Source organism: Schistocerca piceifrons, chromosome 6 (assembly GCF_021461385.2).
Source record: "Schistocerca piceifrons isolate TAMUIC-IGC-003096 chromosome 6, iqSchPice1.1, whole genome shotgun sequence".
Lineage (NCBI taxonomy): Eukaryota > Metazoa > Arthropoda > Insecta > Orthoptera > Acrididae > Schistocerca > Schistocerca piceifrons.
This window is the reverse complement of record NC_060143.1, coordinates 581,157,397-581,178,368: the sequence shown is the minus strand read 5'-3', so window position 1 is coordinate 581,178,368 and position 20,972 is coordinate 581,157,397. Positions and strand designations below refer to the sequence as shown.

General features: G+C 42.7%; 1 non-coding gene across 1 annotated transcript; it reads left to right on the top strand.

Moving 5' to 3' along the window:
* The first annotated feature begins 19,092 nt into the window (after nt 1-19,092).
* On the top strand, nt 19,093-19,167 carry Trnat-ugu. Its single transcript has one exon. It is a non-coding gene; the product is annotated as a tRNA-Thr (tRNA).
* Nucleotides 19,168-20,972: the final 1,805 nt, after the last annotated feature.

The window sequence follows — 20,972 nt, the reverse complement described above, 5'->3', positions numbered from 1 at the left end:
CTGCTTCAAAGACCCCAAGTTTGTCACCCCTGTTGACTTTAAGTGTCCATTTTTCTCAGTTTGTCAGGATTATCAGGATGTTAGCAGTTCTAAAATCATGAGTAGGGCAGGATACGCTTTATGCCTCCTGCTAACGTTAAACAAAAAAAAAAAAACAAAAAAAATCCTGCCAGGAACATCTGTAGAGGTGATAGTCATTAACAGAGCACTGAGTTTTGTCAAAAAGACTTTTGTTGACCATGTACTAATTTGTAGTGACCCAGTGAGCAGTCTCCAGGCTACTGACTGATGTTACTTTCATCACCGTGTGGTATGTACTATTTATGATCTTCTCTGTGACCTCTGTCGCACTGCCTGCCCAGTTGTCTCTCTCTGGGTCCCAAGTCCTGGGGGTATCCCAGGGAATTAACTGGCTGCCTGTTTGGCTAGAGAAGCAGTTACCCACCTAACATTCACATTGACAGTAGCAGGTGCGCAAATAAGACCTCTACTCACTCAGAAATGGAACATCTGGTGAGCTACTGTCCCCTCAAACTAACTCTGCACTATCGAGGAGACTGCTGCTGTAATGAATCCCTTATCCCACATAGCATGTGCATCAGTCATGGCAATTAATCCACAGTTTTGTCTGATGTAATGAGCCACCATCACATTTTGGCTGCCGAGCCCCACATCCTGGCAAAATGCTACGTTTATATGGCTCTCCACGCTAAGCATGGTCTTCCATATTGTTCACCTCTAATGTTGGCGGACAGTGTACAGCCGGACCATGTGGTTTTAAACTGCTTTTGGGGTGGTGCAGGATGGTTTGGCTGGTTCTGTGGGATTGTCAGCATCACCTTTTCTACCAGCTGCCAAGATCATACCTCTACTACTCTGTTTTAATCACTTTCAGGTGTGGTTTGCCCGTTTTTCTGCCGTACCCTGTTTTATGTTTTAGGGGTAACACTCCAGTGTAGCAAAGACCTTCAGCATTCCTTACCCTGCATACAAGCTGTTGACAGAATAACTGCTTAATAGGTCCTCTCTTTAAGACTTTGACTCTCTGGAGTGGGACAGCTGTGGGCGGGGAGACTTCCATCACACGCGGAGCCCCGAGCGACACTCGCCTGTGCCCACCGACCTGCTGACCTGACTGTTACTCTCACCATGTTTTATTTTTGGCAGCCCATCTGATGTTCATTACGTTTTTAGCTTTTGGATGTTTACTATTTTGAATGTCCTGGCTAGCTCATCTTCTTCCTCTATAACTTGTTCAGCCCTTTATGTGGTTGGTGGGGATCAGATAGGAGTGAAGTTTCTGCCTCAACAGAGTGGTGTGGAGAGAGCCCTCATATGCTCTTAGATTTGTGTATCAGCCCAACCCATAGACATTTACCTCTCTTTAAATTAATTCTCAGCTAAGTGACAGAGTTGCCACAGGTTCTAGAAATCAGGGAATTTCAAACATGTCAGGGAAATCAGCAAAATATCGGGGAAATATGAAGAAAACACTGAAAAAATCTTGTGTTTGTCTCAGTAGATGAAATGGTTTGTTTACTGAGGTGTCATACAACATCACTGGCTGGGTGCAGCTGAGTACGTGTGCTGCTTCACTACTCCGTCATTCCCACTGCTTCTCCCTTTCCTACCACTACCCTCAGCAGCTGCCACCAATTCTTGCTGCTAACCTAGCAGCTGCCGACGAGAGGCAGGAAGGCGTGAGGAGTGGTTTGTTTGGATCTGATTCTCAGAGATGTAGACGCAGTGGCCAGAGACAGCAGCCATGCTTACATGAGTTGTGTCTGAGTGATTGTGTGAATGTGTGTATGTTCTTGTTTGGCTGTGGCTGAAAATTTAGTTGTGATTGTCCTTTCTACATGCCTGTCTGCGGCTCAGTGATAATCTTTATGGTGAGTTGCTACCCGTCCTCATTATTATTGATTCTCAGAGTATTCGCACAAGTTATCTCTTGCACAGATTGATCACCGAGGTGTCATTTCATTGACATGCTGTCTGTGACTCTGAATAGCTGGCCACACGAGTGGATTTCCACAACAAGCTAAAACTGCAGTCCTTTTCTGTGGGCATCTCAAATGTGTCAGGCCTGCCAATCTGAAGTCTTTCAGTTTCCACTAATATGCAGGCCCTGCCCATTGGATCTAGTCTCACTGATCTGCTTGCAGGCCGGATCTGTTTTTTGTGAGACATAATGCAGCGAATTTTCATGGTTTATCCGTGGACCCAGGACTGTGGTGCTCCTCAGCATGCCAGAGGCCACGGGCAATGGATTTAAGGAATTATGACTGTCTCACCACATTGTGGCATTTTATAGACATTTTATTTGTTCTATGAGACTAATCCCAAAAGTAATGTCTCCTATTTTTTTATAGGTTCAGAACTTTGTTTGTGTGGTGGTTGATCATACTGTTATGAAGAGTGCTTCACACACTGTGTGTAAACATGCACACGCTGTGCTGAGGTGCTCAGTCTTGGCTTGTCAGTCATTGAGATTGGAGCTCCCATTGGATGTTACTGCCAAGTGCAAATTGCGTGCAGTTATTTGGTTTTGAACGCAAAGGGCACTGTGCCAACTGAAATCCATCGCCAATTGATAGAAGTATATGGTGAGTCGTGCACGGATGCCGAAAATGTTCATAAGTGGTGTAGAGAGTTTGGAGCTGGTCGGACCGAAATTCACAACGAACAAAGGAGCAGGAGACCTTCAATTTCTGAGGAGACAGTGTTGACGATTGAGCAAAGCATACGTGAAGATCGGCGGATCGCCCTGGATGATCTCTGAACATTGGTTCCTGAGGTTTCCTGAACCACTGCTCACTGAATTTTAAGGGAAACGTTGAACTACCGGAAGGTGTGTGCAAGGTGGGTGCCACGCATTCTGACTGGGGACCACATGTGGCAACGAGTTGATGCTTCCTGTGCATTTCTTCACCGCCTTGCTGCCAAAAAGGACAACTTTCTGGAGTGAATTGTCACAAGTGATGAAACCTAGGCATACAACTTTACACCTGAGACCAAGCAACAGTCACACCAGTGGGGGCATCCTTCTTCGCCAAAGCCGGGGAAATTCAGACAAAGTCTGCCTGACAATCGTTTTTTGGGATCAGAAAGAGTTATTGTCGGTTAACTTTATGCCCACTGGGACCACAGTTAATGCTGACAGGTACTGTGAGACTGAAAAAACTCAAACAGGCAATTCAGAACTGGAGACGAGGAATGTTAAGCAAGGGAATACACATTCTCCATGACAATGCTCGCCCACACACCACTCAGCAAACCGTTGCTCTCTTGCATCAGTTTCAGTGGTGCCCAGTGACTATCACCTGTTCCCTAAGTTACAAGAACACAATTCCGCTCCTCTGCTCCAATGACGAGGTGAAATAAGAGGTTCATAACTTTCTGAACAGCATGGCGACGAGCTGGTATAACATGGGCATACAAGAACTGCCACAGTGTCTACAAAAATGCATCGACAGAAATGGTGATTATGTCAAAAAATAGCTAAATGTTCAAGCTGTAAACTAATGTAAACCATTGTAGAAATAAACAGGTCTATGTACTTATAAAAAAATAGGAGACCTTACTTTTGGGATTACCCTCGTAATACATTTATACATCAGAAAGTATGGATGATAAGAAGAAGAAAATTGTGTCAGTTGCTGGCAGTTTGTGTGCTATGTACTCACATATTTCTCGAAAGAAAAGCTGCACAATACCTGTAAAATAATAGATATAACACAGCATGTAATAACGGACAATAATGAACATAGTAGAACCAACCTTTTATTGACAGTCACCTGCAGTGGTGGTTTACACAATTTGTCCACGTCTTATACACTTCTTTCAAGAGGCCTACTTTCTTCTGAGGTTATTTCTGAAATCGGTGAAGGTATTTTAAATGTGTCTTGCAACTCCAAGGAAATGCATATTTTTGTAACCAAAAATGTTTTATTTTAATAAAATCATATCAGTGATTTTAATGAAACACACATACAATTTGGCTTGCTTTCTCCATGTATAAACAGTTCATTACAAAAGATGTTGATGTTAGTTCCTAAGATTTTTGCTTACCTCAGAAAATGCCATGTGCTTGCAAGTTTTTTTTTTTAGGAATTTCCTCGTTTACACTATTGTTTCTTGTACTGAAGCTGCAAAGAGAGATTGTCAACTTACATCTTAACTTACACCCTTGAAATCTCAAAATTTGTCAGGGAAAAATGCTAAAACTTGTCTGAAAATCAGAGAATTTCGCTTGGGGAAACTTGTGGCAACCCCAGTCTGATACCTCGCCATTAGTCCCTCAATCGTCACTGACCGACCGACATGTTTCTCTGCGGTGTCCTGCTTCTGTAATGTAACTTCTCCACATTTTCAACTCTACAAATGCAAGCAATGAAGACCGCAAGAAAGCTGATAGTTGCCAGTGTAGTGTTGGGCAACGATTCTACAAAAGCCTCCAAAACTCCCATGCATCTCCTCATAGCTGATAAACCCTACCGTACTGACCTGCTTCTTTTACCCCACCCTCAAAAACTCCCTTCCACCACCATCCAGAATTGAACCTAAATAGACCTGAAACACAGTCGTGATCTTCCTCTGAAAGCCTTAGCCGCAGAAAGTATCAATTCTTTCTAAAGACCTTGCCTCTTGCCTGACTCCCAAATTCAGTCTTGCTGGACTTTTTAAAGAACTTCTCTCCTCCTGGTCCCTACAGTGGAAAAATTCGTTTGCCACCGACCCTACTGACTGGATTCGACTGAAGATCGATGTCAGACCTGGCTGATTTGGTTCACTCCTTCATTCGACCGTGATCCACCGCCATTGCCCCCAAATCACCCTCTGTTAACTTTCCAGAATTTCTTAAGCTCGAACCTTGCCTCACCACCATTCCCCAAATACCTCAATGTGTAAACTAACTCATCATCCAGAGAAAGAACACAATCCACCATGTAAAAACTGATCCTGACCTTGTAAGCCTACCTGCTGATAAAGGCTCCACCACTGTGGCTTTGAAGCAGGCAGAAGGACTCCACCAGCTGTCTGATTTGTCGACCTACAAACTATGCCACATCGACCCCATTATAGAAATCCAGCAGGATCTCCAGACATTCCTGAAATCTTCGGGACCATTGCAGAACCTCTGTCTCTCACCCTCCCTCCCTCCATCCCTCCCTTCCCCGTCCACAGCTCGTGGTCTCATGGTCGTGTTCTCACTTCCCGAGCATGGGATCCTGGGTTCGATTTCTGGCGAGGTCAGGGATTTTCACCTGCCTCAAGATGACCGGATGTTTTTGTTGTCCTCCTCATTTCATCATCATTCATGAAAGTGGTGAGCTTGGACTGAGCAAAGGTTGGGAATTTGTATGGGCACTGACAACCGCACTGTTGAGCGCCCCACAAACCTATCATCATCATCATCATCATCATCATCATCATCATCTCTCCCTCCCCCCTCCCACCTTCCTCCGCACCCCTCACCCCCACCACCACTCTCCAGTCACTGCAGTCCTACCTTCTACATGCTTCCTAAAGTACATAAACCTAACCACACAGGACACCCCGTTGTGGTCGGTTACTATGCCCCCACTGAAAGAATCTCTGCTCTCGTAGTCCAAGACCTTCAGCCTATTACTCACGGCCTACACTCCTATATTAAAGACACCAACCATTTCCTCCTCTGACTCTCCACAGTTTACTGCATGGTGCCTACTCGTCACTATTGGTGCTGCCTCCTGTTACAATAACATTGGCCGGCCAGAGTGGCCGAGCGGTTAAAGGAGCTACAGTCTGGAACCGCACGACCGCTACGGTCACAGGTTCGAATCCTGCCTCTGGCATGGATGTGTGTGATGTCCTTAGATTAGTTAGGTTTAAGTAGTTCTAAGTTCTAGGGGACTTATGACCACAGCAGTTGAGTCCCATAGTGCTCAGAGCCATTTGAACCATTTGAACAATAACATTCCTGATGTCCACAGTGTAGCCAATAGTGAACCCTGCTATTCCCAACACTTGACAGATTCCAGACCTACAACCTCTTCAACCTCCTTCCTGGTCACCCTGACCAACTTTCATCTGGTACTCCTCAACCTAACAAGCCACCTTCCTCGATGTTGTCCGCCACCTCAAACACAGCTACATCAGCACCTCTGTCCACACGAAACTTACCTCCACATAGGCAGCTGCCACCCAGTCCATACTGAGAAGTCCCTTTTGTACAGCCTAGCCACTCCAGGCCATCACATCTGTAGTGACGATCAGTGCCTCTCGAAATATTCCGAGGGTCTCGCTGACGCCCTCACAGACCGACCTTGCACAGAAACAGATATCCCGTGCCTTACTTCTCCAGTCACCCACCATCTTCCAAAGTCCCGTGTCCAAACACAGAGGAGCATTCCTCTTGTGACTCAGTACCACCCAGGGCTGGAGCAACTGAATCACATTCTCCGCCAGGGTTTTGGCTATGTCTCGCCTTGCCCTGAAATGAGGAATGTCCTGCCCACTACCCTTTCCACCCCTCCCACAGTCCACTGATCCTACATGATATCCTAGTCTGTCCCTAGACGTCCTCTGCTCCCTACCCTATGCCTTTAGCCCATATCTGTGTAAAAAAAACAAACCGAGATGCGAGACCTGTTCCATACATTCTCCCATCACCACCTACATTCTGGTCCCAAGCATCACCTCTCCTATCGAAGGCAGGGCTACCTGTGAAACTGATCTTGTGATTTACAAGCCAAGCTGCAACCACTGTGCTGCTTTCTAAGTGGGCACGTCAACTGTCAAGCTGTCTGTCTGCATGAACGATTACCGACAAACTGTGACCGAGAAACAGCTGGACCCCCCCAGTTGCTGAGCAGGCTGCTAATGAGGACAGTCTCCATTTTAATTACTGCTTCACTGCTTGTGCCGTCTGGATACTCCCTAACATGGGTCCTTCCTAACAACACCAACTTTTCTGAATTTTGCAGGTGGTAACTCTCCCTGCAATACATCCTACGTACCAATAACAATCCCAGCCTCATGCTTCGTTAGCCATTGTCCATTGTCCTTCACCCACCTATCTCCTTGCTCATTATCTCTCAGTGCTACACAGTCATCTATTCCACTGACACACCCACAGCCTTTTTACTTCTTCCTTTTCCACTCTCCTTCCCCATCCTGGCCCGAGCAGCTCGAGACAGCGGTCCTGTGCGAGTGAGTTGCTTGTGGGTGGGTGGGATGGAAGAGTGTGGGAGAGTGGGTGTCTACTTCAGAAGGAGGCCTTTTGACCAACAGCTTCTTACTTGTTTAGCAGCCTTTTTGTTGTGCCCATCTGCAACTCATCTCCACTATATGCTGAGTAGAATATTGTCATTCTTTATATTAAAGTCTTCACTTTGTGCTGGTGATTATCTCTCTAGTTAACCTTCTGTTTTATATATATCTGCAAGCAAGTAAGCCAACCAATGATTACACAGTGGAACCATTGACTTCTAAGGAGATATAAAACTTTTTTCCTGGACTTCATTAGAGCAATAGTCTTCTGCTTATAATTGTGTCAGCTGCAGAAAGAGACAAGCAGTGGACACAGTTGTCTCCAATGGTTATGGTTTCAATATGGGATACTTCAGAATTTCTGCTGGTGAAGCTTTAAACGTATTCACTTTTGAAATTGGTAATTGGCGGAGAATTTAAGTTCCTGAGTCACTGTACAACATAGCTGGATACAAATCATTATGCCAAAAATTGTGTCTAAATTCTCCCACACTACACTATTGCCTCCACAAAAAAAGAAAAGAAGTTCTCAGCCTGCTAGTGAAAATGAGAATTTATATCTTCAAAAACTTTTGCATTTCAACATAATCTCCTTTGACATTAATTCACTTTAACCAGTAGTGTTTCAGTGACAGTATGGCATCTGTGGGTGTTCCTCTCGAACTAATGTCAAATACTAATTACAGCTACATTTGCTTCTCAGTTGGACAAAATATACTAAGCAGCGGAGAGAACTTGATGTTATGGGAAGAGATGGAGTTCTGAGGGAGCCAAGTGTGGGAACAGGGTGGGCACTGCAAGAGTCCATAGTGCAGATCACTCAGTTTTCTGCTGTAGAGATACTTTACTGCACACGTGAATGTCTTAAGGAAAACCAGCTCTCTTTTCTCAGATGTTTGCATCCAGATCCATTAGAAAGTTAGAATATTACTGCACAGTTATTGTTTTATCTTTTTAACAATAGTTGATTAACTGATGCTATGCCCTTTCCTGTTGATGACATCATCTTCCCCTTCTTTGGAACTGAAGAACTGCCTTCTGTTGTTTCTGTTTACTATTGTGATTCTGGTGTACAGTGGTGAAGGTACATTTCATCCATTTCACATACTAACACACAAAGTCACTTTATTATTATTTTATGAATGTTCAGAAATTGTCATGTGAATTCATTTCTGAATCACTGTTAACAGGTTGAGCAACAGTCTTACGCAAAATATTCTCATGCAGAATTCATCTGACAAAATGTAGCTGACACTTTCTTCTGAAATCCTTACAACTTGGCAATTTTACACCTCACAGTACACTGATCTGCCGAGATTGTATCATGTCATTCTTAAACAGTTTCTGGCGTATTTGCAGATTTTGGGTGTCCGTCCACTGGATTATCTTGGAGACTCTCCCGGCCTCATTTAAATTTGGCAGGCAAGTCACTGTACACTTTGGTGAAATGAATTTTGTTGGTTTCGAGCCTTCTTTAGCAAAATAACTGTAGCACTTCACGATACCTGACTTTCTTTATTACTGAGAATTCACTCACCACAACTAGTTCAGACAGCTGTCTACAGCCAATTACTGGACTGAGTTGCTTTGTAGTTTCACGCAGAATTTCTTAAGTTCTGCCAGTCTCCAGAGGGCAAGAATTGTGCACCTAGTGCTGCGATATAAGGATTAGGCCGAAAATTTTTCAGATCACCTTAATAAGTAGCTTCTGCTAGTTTTGTACATTTGTGACCCACTTTGGGGGCCCATGTTGTGGGGGACAGTTTTGCAAACAGTCATACAAATTTGTCACCTGTGATCAAAACCAGTTAGTAATGACTTACTTCACGTCTTCATTGAAACACGGTCCAGAAAAACATGAACAGGGATGCGTGAAGAAATTGTGGGTCAACAAATCAGCTCTTTAGGAAATTGGACTTTCTCTCAACAGAAAGCGACTGCTGTACACATGTGCCTGGGCATTATCATGTTGGAAAGTAGTAAAACAGACTGCTGTTTAAAACATACAGTGTTTAGCGATGCATTTGTTTTTTGATTTTTTTTTTTTTTTTGGGGGGGGGGGGGGGGGTTGAGGGGGCGAGGGGTGTTGTCAGTGAACTGGCTGCCACTAAGTCTTGTTTGCAGAGACTGTTAGCTTTCTGCCACTTTTCCTCTACTTGCAAATACCAATGTTGGATATTAGGACCAAAGTAGCCAGCTTTGCCTTTCTTATGCATAAATAGGTTGCTGTTTTGTTTTGTGGATGAAACATAATTTACGGTTGGCTTATTACAGATATCTGTGGCATTGTTTTTTGCTTCCTTTAATTCAAAAATGTTAGTGCATTATATGGCCACAAAGCTCATAGTAATGTATGCCAAAGTTGGGCCTCTGCTGCCAGATCTCACATGGCAGTGGTCCCCATTGCAGATTGGCTGCCTAACAGCTTACAGGGGCGAAGGACATTTGATTTTCAGTACTGCATGTAATTACTGTCCAAACTTAAAACAAAATGCTGTCATAATATACTCATTGAGAGGTATAATCCTAAGTCAAAGATAATAAAACAAGTATTACAGTTCAAAATTGTGCACTTCTTGAGGCTGCGTAACACCGCACACACACACACACACACACACACACACACACACACACACACACACACACACACACATACACACACACACGGGTACCAGACGCCAACAGGTGTTGCCGCTGTTAACATTAATGGCATATTATCTGCTGATGCAATCGCAATTGCCGAACAATTTGGTGAGCACTATGCTCGAGCCTCTCCATAAGAGAATTACCCCCCAGCCTTTCACACTCTCAAGTGGTGGCTGGAATGGAAAGTACTCTCGTTTGCTACACGCCACAGTGAATCGTGTAATTCCCCATTTACAGAGTGGGAGCTCCTCATTGACTTTGCACATTGCCCCAACACTGCTCCTTGGCCAGATCAGATCCACAGTCAGATGATTAAACATCTCTCATCTGACTACAAGTGACATCTGCTTGTCATCTTGTACCAGATCTGGTGCCAAGGCATCTTTCCATCACAATGGCAGGAGAGCACCATCATTCCAATGCTCAAACCTGGTGAAAACCTGCTTGATGTGGATAGCTATCGGCCCATCAGCCTCACCAACATTCTTTGTAAGCTATTGGAACATAAGGTGTGTCAGCGGTTGGGTTGGGTCCTGCAGTCACATGGTCTACTGGCTCTGTGTCAGGACAGCTTCCACCAGGGTCACTCTACCACTGATAATCTTGTGTCCCTCAAGTCTGCCATCTGAACAGCCTCTTCCCAATGCCAACATCTGGTTGCTGTCTTTTTTTATTTACAAAAAATGTACGACATGACCTGGTGACATCATATCCTTGCCACATTATACGAGTGGGATCTCCGTGCCCCGCTCTCAACTTTTATCCAAAATTTCCTGTCATTTTGTACTTTCCATGTCCAAGTTGGTGCCTCCCATAGTTCCCCCCATATACAGGAGAATGGGGTCCCACAGGGCTCTGTATTGAGTGTATCTCTATTTTTAGTGGCCGTTAATGGTCTAGCAGCAGCTGTAGGGCCATCTGTCTCACCACCTCTGCATGCTGAAGACTTCTGCATATTGTACTGCTCCACCAGTACTTGTGTTGCGGAGTGGCACCTACAGGGAGCCATCCACAAGGTGCAGTGATGGGCTCTTGCCCACAGTTTCTAGTTTTCACCCGCAAACTCGTGTGTTATGCACTTCTGTCAGCGTCCAGAACTTTACCTTCATGACAATCCACTCACTGTAGTGGAGACATATCGATTCTTAGGACTGGTTTTCAATGCTCGATTGTCTTGGCTCCCTCATCTTCATCAGCTTAAGCAGAAGTGCTGGCAGTGCCTCAATGCCTTCCACTGCCTGAACGACACCAACTGGGGTGCATATCTCTCTACACTGCTGCAGCTCTACAGAGCCCTTGTTCAATCCTGCCTTGACAATGGGAATCTGGTTTATGGTTCGGCAGTGCCATCAGCATTGTGTTTACTTGACCCAGTTCACCACTGTGGCATTTGCCTAGTGACAGGAGGTTTTAGGATGAGACCGGTGACCAGCCAGTTACGTTGCACACATTCGTAGTTCTCCTGCACGTCCAAATTACCATCTCCTTTTCCCACCCATGGCGGTTCATCTTCTGCATTTGCAGTTCAGGTCAGGGCTTACAGTTGCAGTTTGTGTCCGAGCCCTTCATTCCAAACTGGATTCCTTGCCTTCACCACCTATACCTGAGGTCCATTGACACACACCTCTATGGTGTACACCTAAGCTGTGGCTTTGTCTGGACCTTTCACAAGGCCGTAAGGTCTCAGTTAATCCTGTGGCTCTCTGCTGCCACTTCCTCTTGATTCTTGACATGTACTGTGGCCACAAAGTGGTTTACACCAATGGCTCAATGGCTGATGATCATGTCAACTTTGCGTACGTCCGTGGAGGACATATTGAACATCATTCCTTGCCCAGTGGCTGCAGTGTTTTCACTGGTGAGCTGGCGGCTTTATCTCATGCTCTTGTGCACATCTGTTCATGCCCTGGGGAGTTGTTTCTTCTGTGTACTGACTCCTTGAGCAGCCTACAAGCTATCAAGCAGTGCTACCCTTGTCAAGTCGTTCAGTGGTGTTTGTCTGGACTCCTGTTCACGTCGGAATCCCAGGCAACGAACTTGCTGACAGGCTGGCCAAACAGGCTACACAGAAACTGCTTACAGAGATTGGCTTCTCTGCAAATGACCTGCGTTCAGTGCTACGCTGCAAGGTATTGTGGCTTTGGGAGACAGAATGGCATAACCTCAATATGCACAACAAACTGTGTGCCATTAAGGAGACTAAGAATGTGTGGCAGTCCTCCAGACAGGCCTCTCACAGGGACTCTGTGGTTCTCTACCTGCTCTCCATTGACCACGCTTGGGTGACATACTGTTACCTTCTGCCCCGTGATGACCCACCTCAGTGTCAGTGCGGCACCCATCTGACAGTGGTGAGCTGTCCTTCTTTGGGTGCCCTGCAATGGACTCTTCAGTTAACGGACTCGTTGCCATTTATTTTAGCTGACAACACCTCATCGACTAATTTCGTTTAATGTTTTATCATTCTGTATATGTTTTCGTGCATGTACTTTGTTCCTTTGTGTTCTCCACTCTAATGCTTTTAGGGTGAATGTTTTAGTGTGTTGCAGAGTGGCTGGCTTTTCCTTTTTATTCTCATGATCGGCCAGCCGTGGTCATCTGCCCTCTTGTTTTTACACCTTCTACCTGCTTCCTGCTTCTGCCTGTAGTTTTCTTTTCATGTTTTGTCCATAGTAGTGTTGGTTGTCCTTCGGGAACAAGCGACCAATGACCTCGCAGTTTGGTCCCCCCTGCCTCGCATCCCCCCCCCCCCCCCTGTTTGTTTAACAAAACAACAAAACAACCAATACACGCGTGCGCACGCACACACACACACACACACACACACACACACACACACACACACACACACACACACACACACACACACACATGCGCGCCCACACACACACACACACACACACACACACACACACACACAAAATAATGAAAGGAAAAAAGTTCATCACTTATCGCATTTTCACTGTTCTGCAGTAAAACATCCACATAAGGCATGGCTTTTTAATTTATTACTTCTTCACTACAAACTCTATTTTCAACACGTTTTGCAGACAGTATCCACATATAACACAGAATTTACCTGCAAAATTATATCATTCTACCACAGATATATTAGGAGATATTGTTGTTGATGTCTTCAGTCTGAAGACTGGTTTGATGCAGCTCTTTATACTACAGGTATTCTATCCTGTGCAGGCCTCGTCATCTCCAAATAACTGCAAAATTCAGGGTGTACATAAAGTCTGGGAACATTTTCAATTATTTATTGTACAATAATCAAACATTGTACAGATATCATACATATGTCATTTTGAAGAGAAACCCTGAAAGTTTCTTTTCATGTATACTACCACAGCATAGTTTGGTAATTTGCCGATAGTCAGCACTAGTCGCAAACATGGCGAATTCAGGTGCAGAGTGAGCTTTCTACGCGTGGAAGTTTGACAGAAACAAGTGTGTTACAGCTGTTCGTGGAACCAAGTATGGTAAGGCACCACCAATAAGGAAGGCCATTTACCACTGGCACAACCAATTCGTTAAGACAGGTTGCTCGGCCCGGCGAAGAGAAGTGGACATCCCAGTGTGAGTGAAGTGAATGTGTGTGAAAGGAGTACAAGAGACATTTGTTAGGAGTCCAAAGAAATCGGTATGTTGTGCATCCTGTGAACTCGAAATGGCTCCAATGACAGTGTCGAAAGTCCTACGACAGAAGCTGTTTATGAAACCATTCAAATTGGAACTAGTGCAGAAACTCAATGACGATGACAAAAACAAGTGTTTTGAGTTTTGTTTGCAGTTGCAAACAATTGAATGAGGATGGGGATGGCATTGTTGATTGCTTAATTTTTAGCGATGAAGCCACTTTTCACACTAATGGGAAAGTGAAAAGGCTTGATTGTCAAATCTGGGATCCAAAGCATACACACGAATGCATTGAATTTGAGCATGATTCCCCAAAGGTAAATGTTTTTTGTGCCTTGCCACGTCGAAAAGTGTACGGGGCATTCCTCTTGGGTGAGAGCACTGTCGTTGGACATTCCTACTTGGACATGTTGCAGCAATGGCTGATGCCTCAAATGCAATCGGACTCTCCATTCATCTTTCAGCAGGATGGGGCTCCATCCCATTTTCATTGTGAAGTTCGTGGGTACCTGAACACGGAGCTGTCGCATCAATGGATCGACCATGCTATAGAAGGGGACAGCTGTTTCACGAAATGGCCTCCCCGATCGCCAGATCTCACTCTGTGTGAATTTTTTTGTGTGGGGACACATTAAAGATCTGGTGTATGTACCGCCTCTACCACGTGATGTAGCAGATCTCCGAGAGAGAATATGGAAAGCGACTGCCGCAGTAAACGGTGCTGTGCTGGGATGAGTATGGCAAGAATTTGATTACCCTATTGATGTCTGCCAGACCACTCATGGTTCGCACATTGAATGTTTGTAAAAAAAAACTTTCGTAGTTTCTCTTCAAAATCCAGTATGTATGACATCTGTACAATGTTTAGTTCTTATGCAATAAATGATTGAAAGTGTTCCTGGACTTTATGTACACCCTGCACATCAGTTTGACATCTACATCTACACGATTACTCTAAAATTCACAATTAAGTGCCTGGCAGAGGGTTCATAGAACCACACTTAAGCTACTCGTACTTGTCTACCATTCCACTCTCAAATAGTGTGCAGGAATAACAAATACATAAATCTTTCTGTGTGAGATCTGGTTTCTCTTATTTTATTATGATTTTACCCCCAATAGTTCCATCCAGTACTAAACTGGTGATTGCTTGGTTTTTCAGAATGTGTCCTGTCAACCAGTGAGCTCTTTTAGTCAAGTTATGCCACAGATTTCTTTTTTCCCCAGTTCTGTTCAGTACCTTTTCATTAGTTATATGATCTATCCATCTAATCTTCAGCAATCTTCTGTAGCACCACATTTCAACTTCCTGACACTTAAATACATTTTTCATGTCAACAAATGTATCTTCTTAAGAAACTCTGTTCATGCAATTACCAGTCTACAGTTTATATCCTCTACTTAAGCCCTCATCAGCAAAATTCGTCTTCTACATTCAGTGTCTCATTTCCTAATCTAATTCCCTCCGCATCCCCTGATTTAATTTGACTGCATTCCACTACCTTTGTTTTACTTTTTATCCACTCAGTTCAACTACTCTTCCAAGTTCTTTGTTGCCTGAAAGAATTACAGTGTCATCGACAAGCCTCAAAGTTTTTATTTCTTCTCCCTGAACTTTAATTCCTACTCCAATTTTTTCTGTAGTTTTCTTTACTGATTGTTCAGTGTAGAGACTGAACAACATCGGGGATAGGCTAAAACCCTGTCTCACTCTCTCCTCATCCACTGCTTCCTTTTCATGCCTCTCAATTCATAACTGCCACCTGGTGTCTGTAAAAGTTGTATACAACCTTTTGCTCCTGCTATGTTACACCTGCTACCTCCAGAACTTCAAAGAATGTATCCCAGTTAACATTGTCGAAAGCTGTCTGCAAATCTACAAACGCTATAAGTGGAAGCTTGTGTTTCCTTAATCTATCTTCTAAGGTAAGTCATAGGGTCAGTATTGCATTGGGCATCCCTACATTTTTCTGGAATCCAAAAATATGTTCCCTGAGGTTGAGTTCTACCAGTTTTTCCATTCATCTGAAAAGAATTCCTGTTAGTATTTTGGAACCACAACTTATGAAACTGATAGCTTGGTAATATTCAGACTTGTCAGCATTTGATTTCTTTGGAATTGAATTTATTATATTTGTTTTGGAGTCTGAGGGTACTTTACCTGTTACATATATGTTACATACTAGGTGGAATAGTTTTGTTATAGCTGGCTCTCCCTAGGATATCATTAGTTCGGAATGAATGTTGTCTATTCTAGGGGCCTTGTTTCCACTTAAGCCTTTCAATGCTCTGTCAAATTCTTCTCACAGTATCGCATGTTATCTCCCATCTCATCTTCATCTGTATCCTCTGCTTTACCATAATATCGCCTTCAAGTTCATTTCCCTTGTGTAGACCTTTTGCATACTTCTTCCACCATTCACCTTTCCCTTTTTGCTTAGGACTGGTTTTCCATCTGACCTCTTGATATTTGTACAGATGCTTTCCTTTTCTGAAAATGTCTTTCTAACTTTCCTTCAGGTGGTATCTATCTTTTGCCGGGTTTTATATACTTCTGTATCTTTGCATTTGTCTTCAAACAATTCCTGCTTAGCCATTTTGGATTTTCTGTTAATCTCATTTTTTAAATGTTTGTACTCCCTCTTCAGCTGCTTCATTTGCTGAATTTTTATATTTTCTCCTTTTGTCAACTGAATTAAACATATCTTGTGATATCCAGAGAGATATTTAATCATAAGCACTGAGATATGTGAAAAACTGCCTTTTGCTTAAAACGGAAAAAAGTTATCCAAACAGTACTCCTCCAGTGTATGATAATTAGAACAGTCAGTGACTTTCAGCATACTTCAAACATAATTTCAAACCTTTTCTAAACTTTTTCTTGTTTACCTGCTGAACATTGCATATTTAACACATTAACTCATATGTGATCAGACATTTGATGCTGTTTTTATACATGATACTTTGTTTCTTAAAATAGTGGAGGTCGGGTGTTGCATTGGTGTCATATTACAGCTTAAAACAACTCAATAAAAACCATTAAATAAACCAAAATGGACCTAAATGAACCTTTTTGATAGTAAGCATTTATTCCAGTTATCACTGTCGTTACAAAAGACTCCTTCTAAATGGAGGAAATTCCACTAATATATTTCCATTCTAATCCACTGAGCTTTTTCCCAGTAACTACTTTGTCTCAATGTATATATGATTACTGGGGTGGCACATAGTCAATTAACAATGAGGAAAAAAGAGTAGAGTTCAGTTGTTCTGAAATGTAGGCCATTCACTGTGTTCTCTGGGATCCAAAAAGTGACACGGTGGTGCAAGCAGCTGTGACATTGACAATACGAACCAACTCGGGAGTCATCAGAAGGGAGGAAACCTGTTTGTAGTGAATAGCAGCCTTCTGTTAGCTGACCAAGAAGTCAGTTTGGTGAATGTGGATGATCAGAGTGCTTTCCTTTTATTCATTATGATTACTGACTTCCTTTGTGGCTGTCTATTTTGTTGCTGTGCAACTTCTGTTGCTGGAAATTGGTTAGGTGCTTCAGAAGAGACAGGAAGCATCTGTTTAAACAACCATTAATAGTGCTTCTTTTGTTTCAGTGTATCCCACTCCTTAGCTCATAAGTGTTACTATACTACAGGAACTGTGCGGTTGCAGACAGTGAAGAATTTGGTCGAGCAGTGCTCCAGAATACAGACGCTGATGGCATCTGACAGACTGCAGAAGACCAAGAGATTTTCAGTGGCAGTGTCTCTTCTACAGCACCTCTGCATGCTGCGTCTGCAAGAGAGAGACGTGTTAAATACTCATGTCATGCGCGCCTTTGTTCTGCGGTCTTTGGGTGACGGGTGCCCCCAACTAGTAGAGATTGACTTCGGGCGTATGTCTGTCAATATGGATGATCTGAAGTACTTTCTGAATGCCAAGAAGAACACCCTCAAGTCCTTACAAATAAAGTGGACAATGGATGGAACGAGGTGAGTGCTATTACTTCTCCTCATACGATTGTATGTTCAATATTTTCACACTTCATAATAGACATTTGGCTTATTTCACCCTCACATATGCATTGGGACACGAGATACAAAAGGTTAAGAAGACATATAATTATTGCTACAGTGCTTTTAAGATAGGTGTAGTTCAGTAAACATATCTATGTCTTCAAACATCTTCTGTCATATTTTTTATGGAATAACTTCCACTCATAGCTAATAGTGCCATTGTATTTAAAGGTTGTGCCCAATTCAGTTCTGTGCAATTCAGCAGTACCCGGCAGAACTGTCTCACTTGCACATTTTAGGTTTCTCTCTCTCTCTCTCTCTCTTTTTCCCACATTAGTCTGTAGATGGAGTTTTGTAGTGAAATTAATGGGCAGAATGATTCATTTCAGAATGGGCACTTATAATCTAACAAAAGCCACTGTCGATTGATTGCGTACACACAGCCTGTAGATAAGGCGGTTTTTAGAACATGCATCCCTCAGGACACAATTCTGGGCCCATTACTTTTCCATTTACATCAGCAATATTCTCTCATCGTTTATTTCCCTTCTACTTTTTGCTGCTCATTATTGAAACTTAGCAACTCATATGCAAGGGAACTGCGTGTGCTACACTGCGAGCTTGTAGTGGAGTGTACACTTAGGTACTACATAATTTTATTGTGAAACAGGTGCCAAAAATGGCTTTCTACTGCAGCTCACATAAGAAAGTGTGACTGTGTGAATGTTACGCTAAACTCACAAAAATAAATACAGTAAAACCTTGTTTTCACATTCTCACATTTTACATTTTCGTGCTTTTTATGTTCATTTTTGTCAGTACCACCAGGAGTCATGTTCTCTCAATTCAGCACTTTCCTGTTGTTAATGATTTTGAGTTACAACATTTCCCACATTTTAAGTTTTCTTTGACATTATCACAACCTTTAACATTGTTTTTCATACAGATATCTGCAAAAAGTGCATTGTATTCCTGCTCAAAGTCAACTTTGGAACAAAGCAGAAAATGCGGACCATACACAAAGTTAATAATCATGTAACACAGCGTTAGCATAGTAAGCAAGATTTTCATTGTCATCATGTTGGGTCACAGCCACCTGTATTATAGGTTCACAGTGTTTGGAAGGGTGGGAGAGTATGCTGAGGCACTTCCTGAATGATGATCATGATCTGACAATAATAGCAAGCTTGCTTCTGCACATTGTCTTGTATTTCTACAGCTTTGATTTAATTTCAGTCATTTATACAAACAAGACACCACTTTTGAAGATGATATGAAGATGGAATCTGTTCTTTCAGACATGTCTAATAGAACAGATGCCATCTTCATATCGTTTAAGGCCAACTGGCTGATGACCTCCTTCAGTGCGGATGCACATGATTTGCCTGAACTCATATGGGACTCGGTGGATTGCCTGGCGCGAGTAGTGGGTATAATGGCAGGGGCACTACGAATGTAGTGTGTGGACTATAAGTTGAGACTGTGGGTCTCACGGGGAGCATGCCGGCAATAAATTCCTGCAGTCGCACTACCCTCTGTGCCCTCGGTGGCTCAGATGGATAGAGCGTCTGCCATGTAAGCAGGAGATCCCGGGTTTGAGTCCCGGTCGGGGCACACATTTTCAACTGTCCCTGTTGATGTGTATCAATGCCTGTAAGCAGCTAATGTTATTGATTTAACTGCAACTTCACTTATGAAGACTCTATAATGAGTTTTCACAAATTGTTGTTTCGTCAGTGTAAAATACACTAATCCGTACTAGGCACACAGTCTTATGTCAGTACGACTTCACAGCAGACATAAATATTCCTCCTCAAGATGTTCCATAACATTACAATTTCCATCCTCTTCCTCACCCAGGATGTGCCTGAACTGAGTGACCTCCTTGTCAACAAGAAGCTGTAGATTTTGTGTCTGTTGTTTTCCATTTATGAAAGACTCCCAACATTAGTGTTTCAACCAATATTGTGTTACAAGTTTTATTTACTATAGTTTTATAATGATTACCAGTAATAAGTCTCACACTAGAATGTGATTGCTTTTTTTTATGTGCTTTCATGAAAGAGTACAGCAAATTGCTGTTAGAAAGAAACAAAAACAATTATTTCAGTTTTTTTTTTAAATACGCAAATTTTAAATTGTTATAATTTCTTATTTTGAACAATATAAAGAGAGTGAAAGTGAGATACATTTATTCATTTTTACTTTACTCAAGAGGATGTCATTATCAGGAGAAAGAAAACTGGTGTTCTACGGATCGAAGCTTGGAATGTCAGATCCCTTAATCGGGCAGGTAGGTTAGAAAATTTAAAAAGGGAAATGGAGAGGTTAAAGTTAGATATAGTGGGCATTAGTGAAGTTCGGTGGCAAGAGGAACAAGACTTATGGTCAGGTGAATACAGGGTTACAAATACAAAATGAAATAGGGGTAATGCAGGAGTAGGTTTAATAATGAATAGGAAAATAGGAATGTGGGTAAGCTACTACAAACAGCATAGTGAACGCATTATTGTGGCCAAGATAGACATGAAGCCCATGCCTACTACAGTAGTACATGTTTATATGCCAACTAGCTCTGCAGATGACGAAGAAATTGTAGAAATGTATGAAGAAATAGAAGAAATTATTCAGACAGTGAAGGGAGATGATGAAGAAATTGATGAAATGTATGATGAGATAAAAGAAACTATTCAGGTAGTGAAGGGAGACGAAAATTTAATAGTCATTGGTGACTGGATTTCGTCAGTAGGAAAAGGGAGAGAAGGAAATGTAGTAGGTGAATATGGATTGGGGGTAAGAAATGAAAGAGGAAGCCGCCTGGTAGAATTTTGCACAGAGCACAACTTAATCATAGCTAACACTTGGTTCAAGAATCGTGACAGAAGGTTGTAAACATGGAAGAAGCCTGAGATACTGACAGGTTTCAGATAGATTATATAATGGTAAGACAGAGATTTAGGAACCAGGTATTAAATTGCAAGACATTTCCAGGGGCAGATGTGGACTCTGACCACAATCTATTGGTTATGAACTGTAGATTAAAACTGAAGAAACTACAAAAAGGTGGTAATTTAAGGAGATGGGACCTGGATAAACTGACTAAACCAGAGGTTGTACAGAGTTTAAGGGAGAGCATAAGGGAAGAATTGACAAGAATGGGGGAAAGAAGTACAGTAGAAGAAGAATGGGTAGCTCTGAGGGATGAAGTAGTGAAGGCAGCAGAGGATCAAGTAGGTAAAAAAACGAGGGCTAGTAGAAATCCTTGGGTAACAGAAGACATATTGAATTTAATTGATGAAAGGAGAAAATATAAAAATGCAGTAAAGGAAGCAGCCAAAAAGGAATACAATCGTCTCAAAAATGAGATCGACAGGAAGTGCAAAATGGCTAAGCAGGGATGGCTAGAGGACAAATGTAGG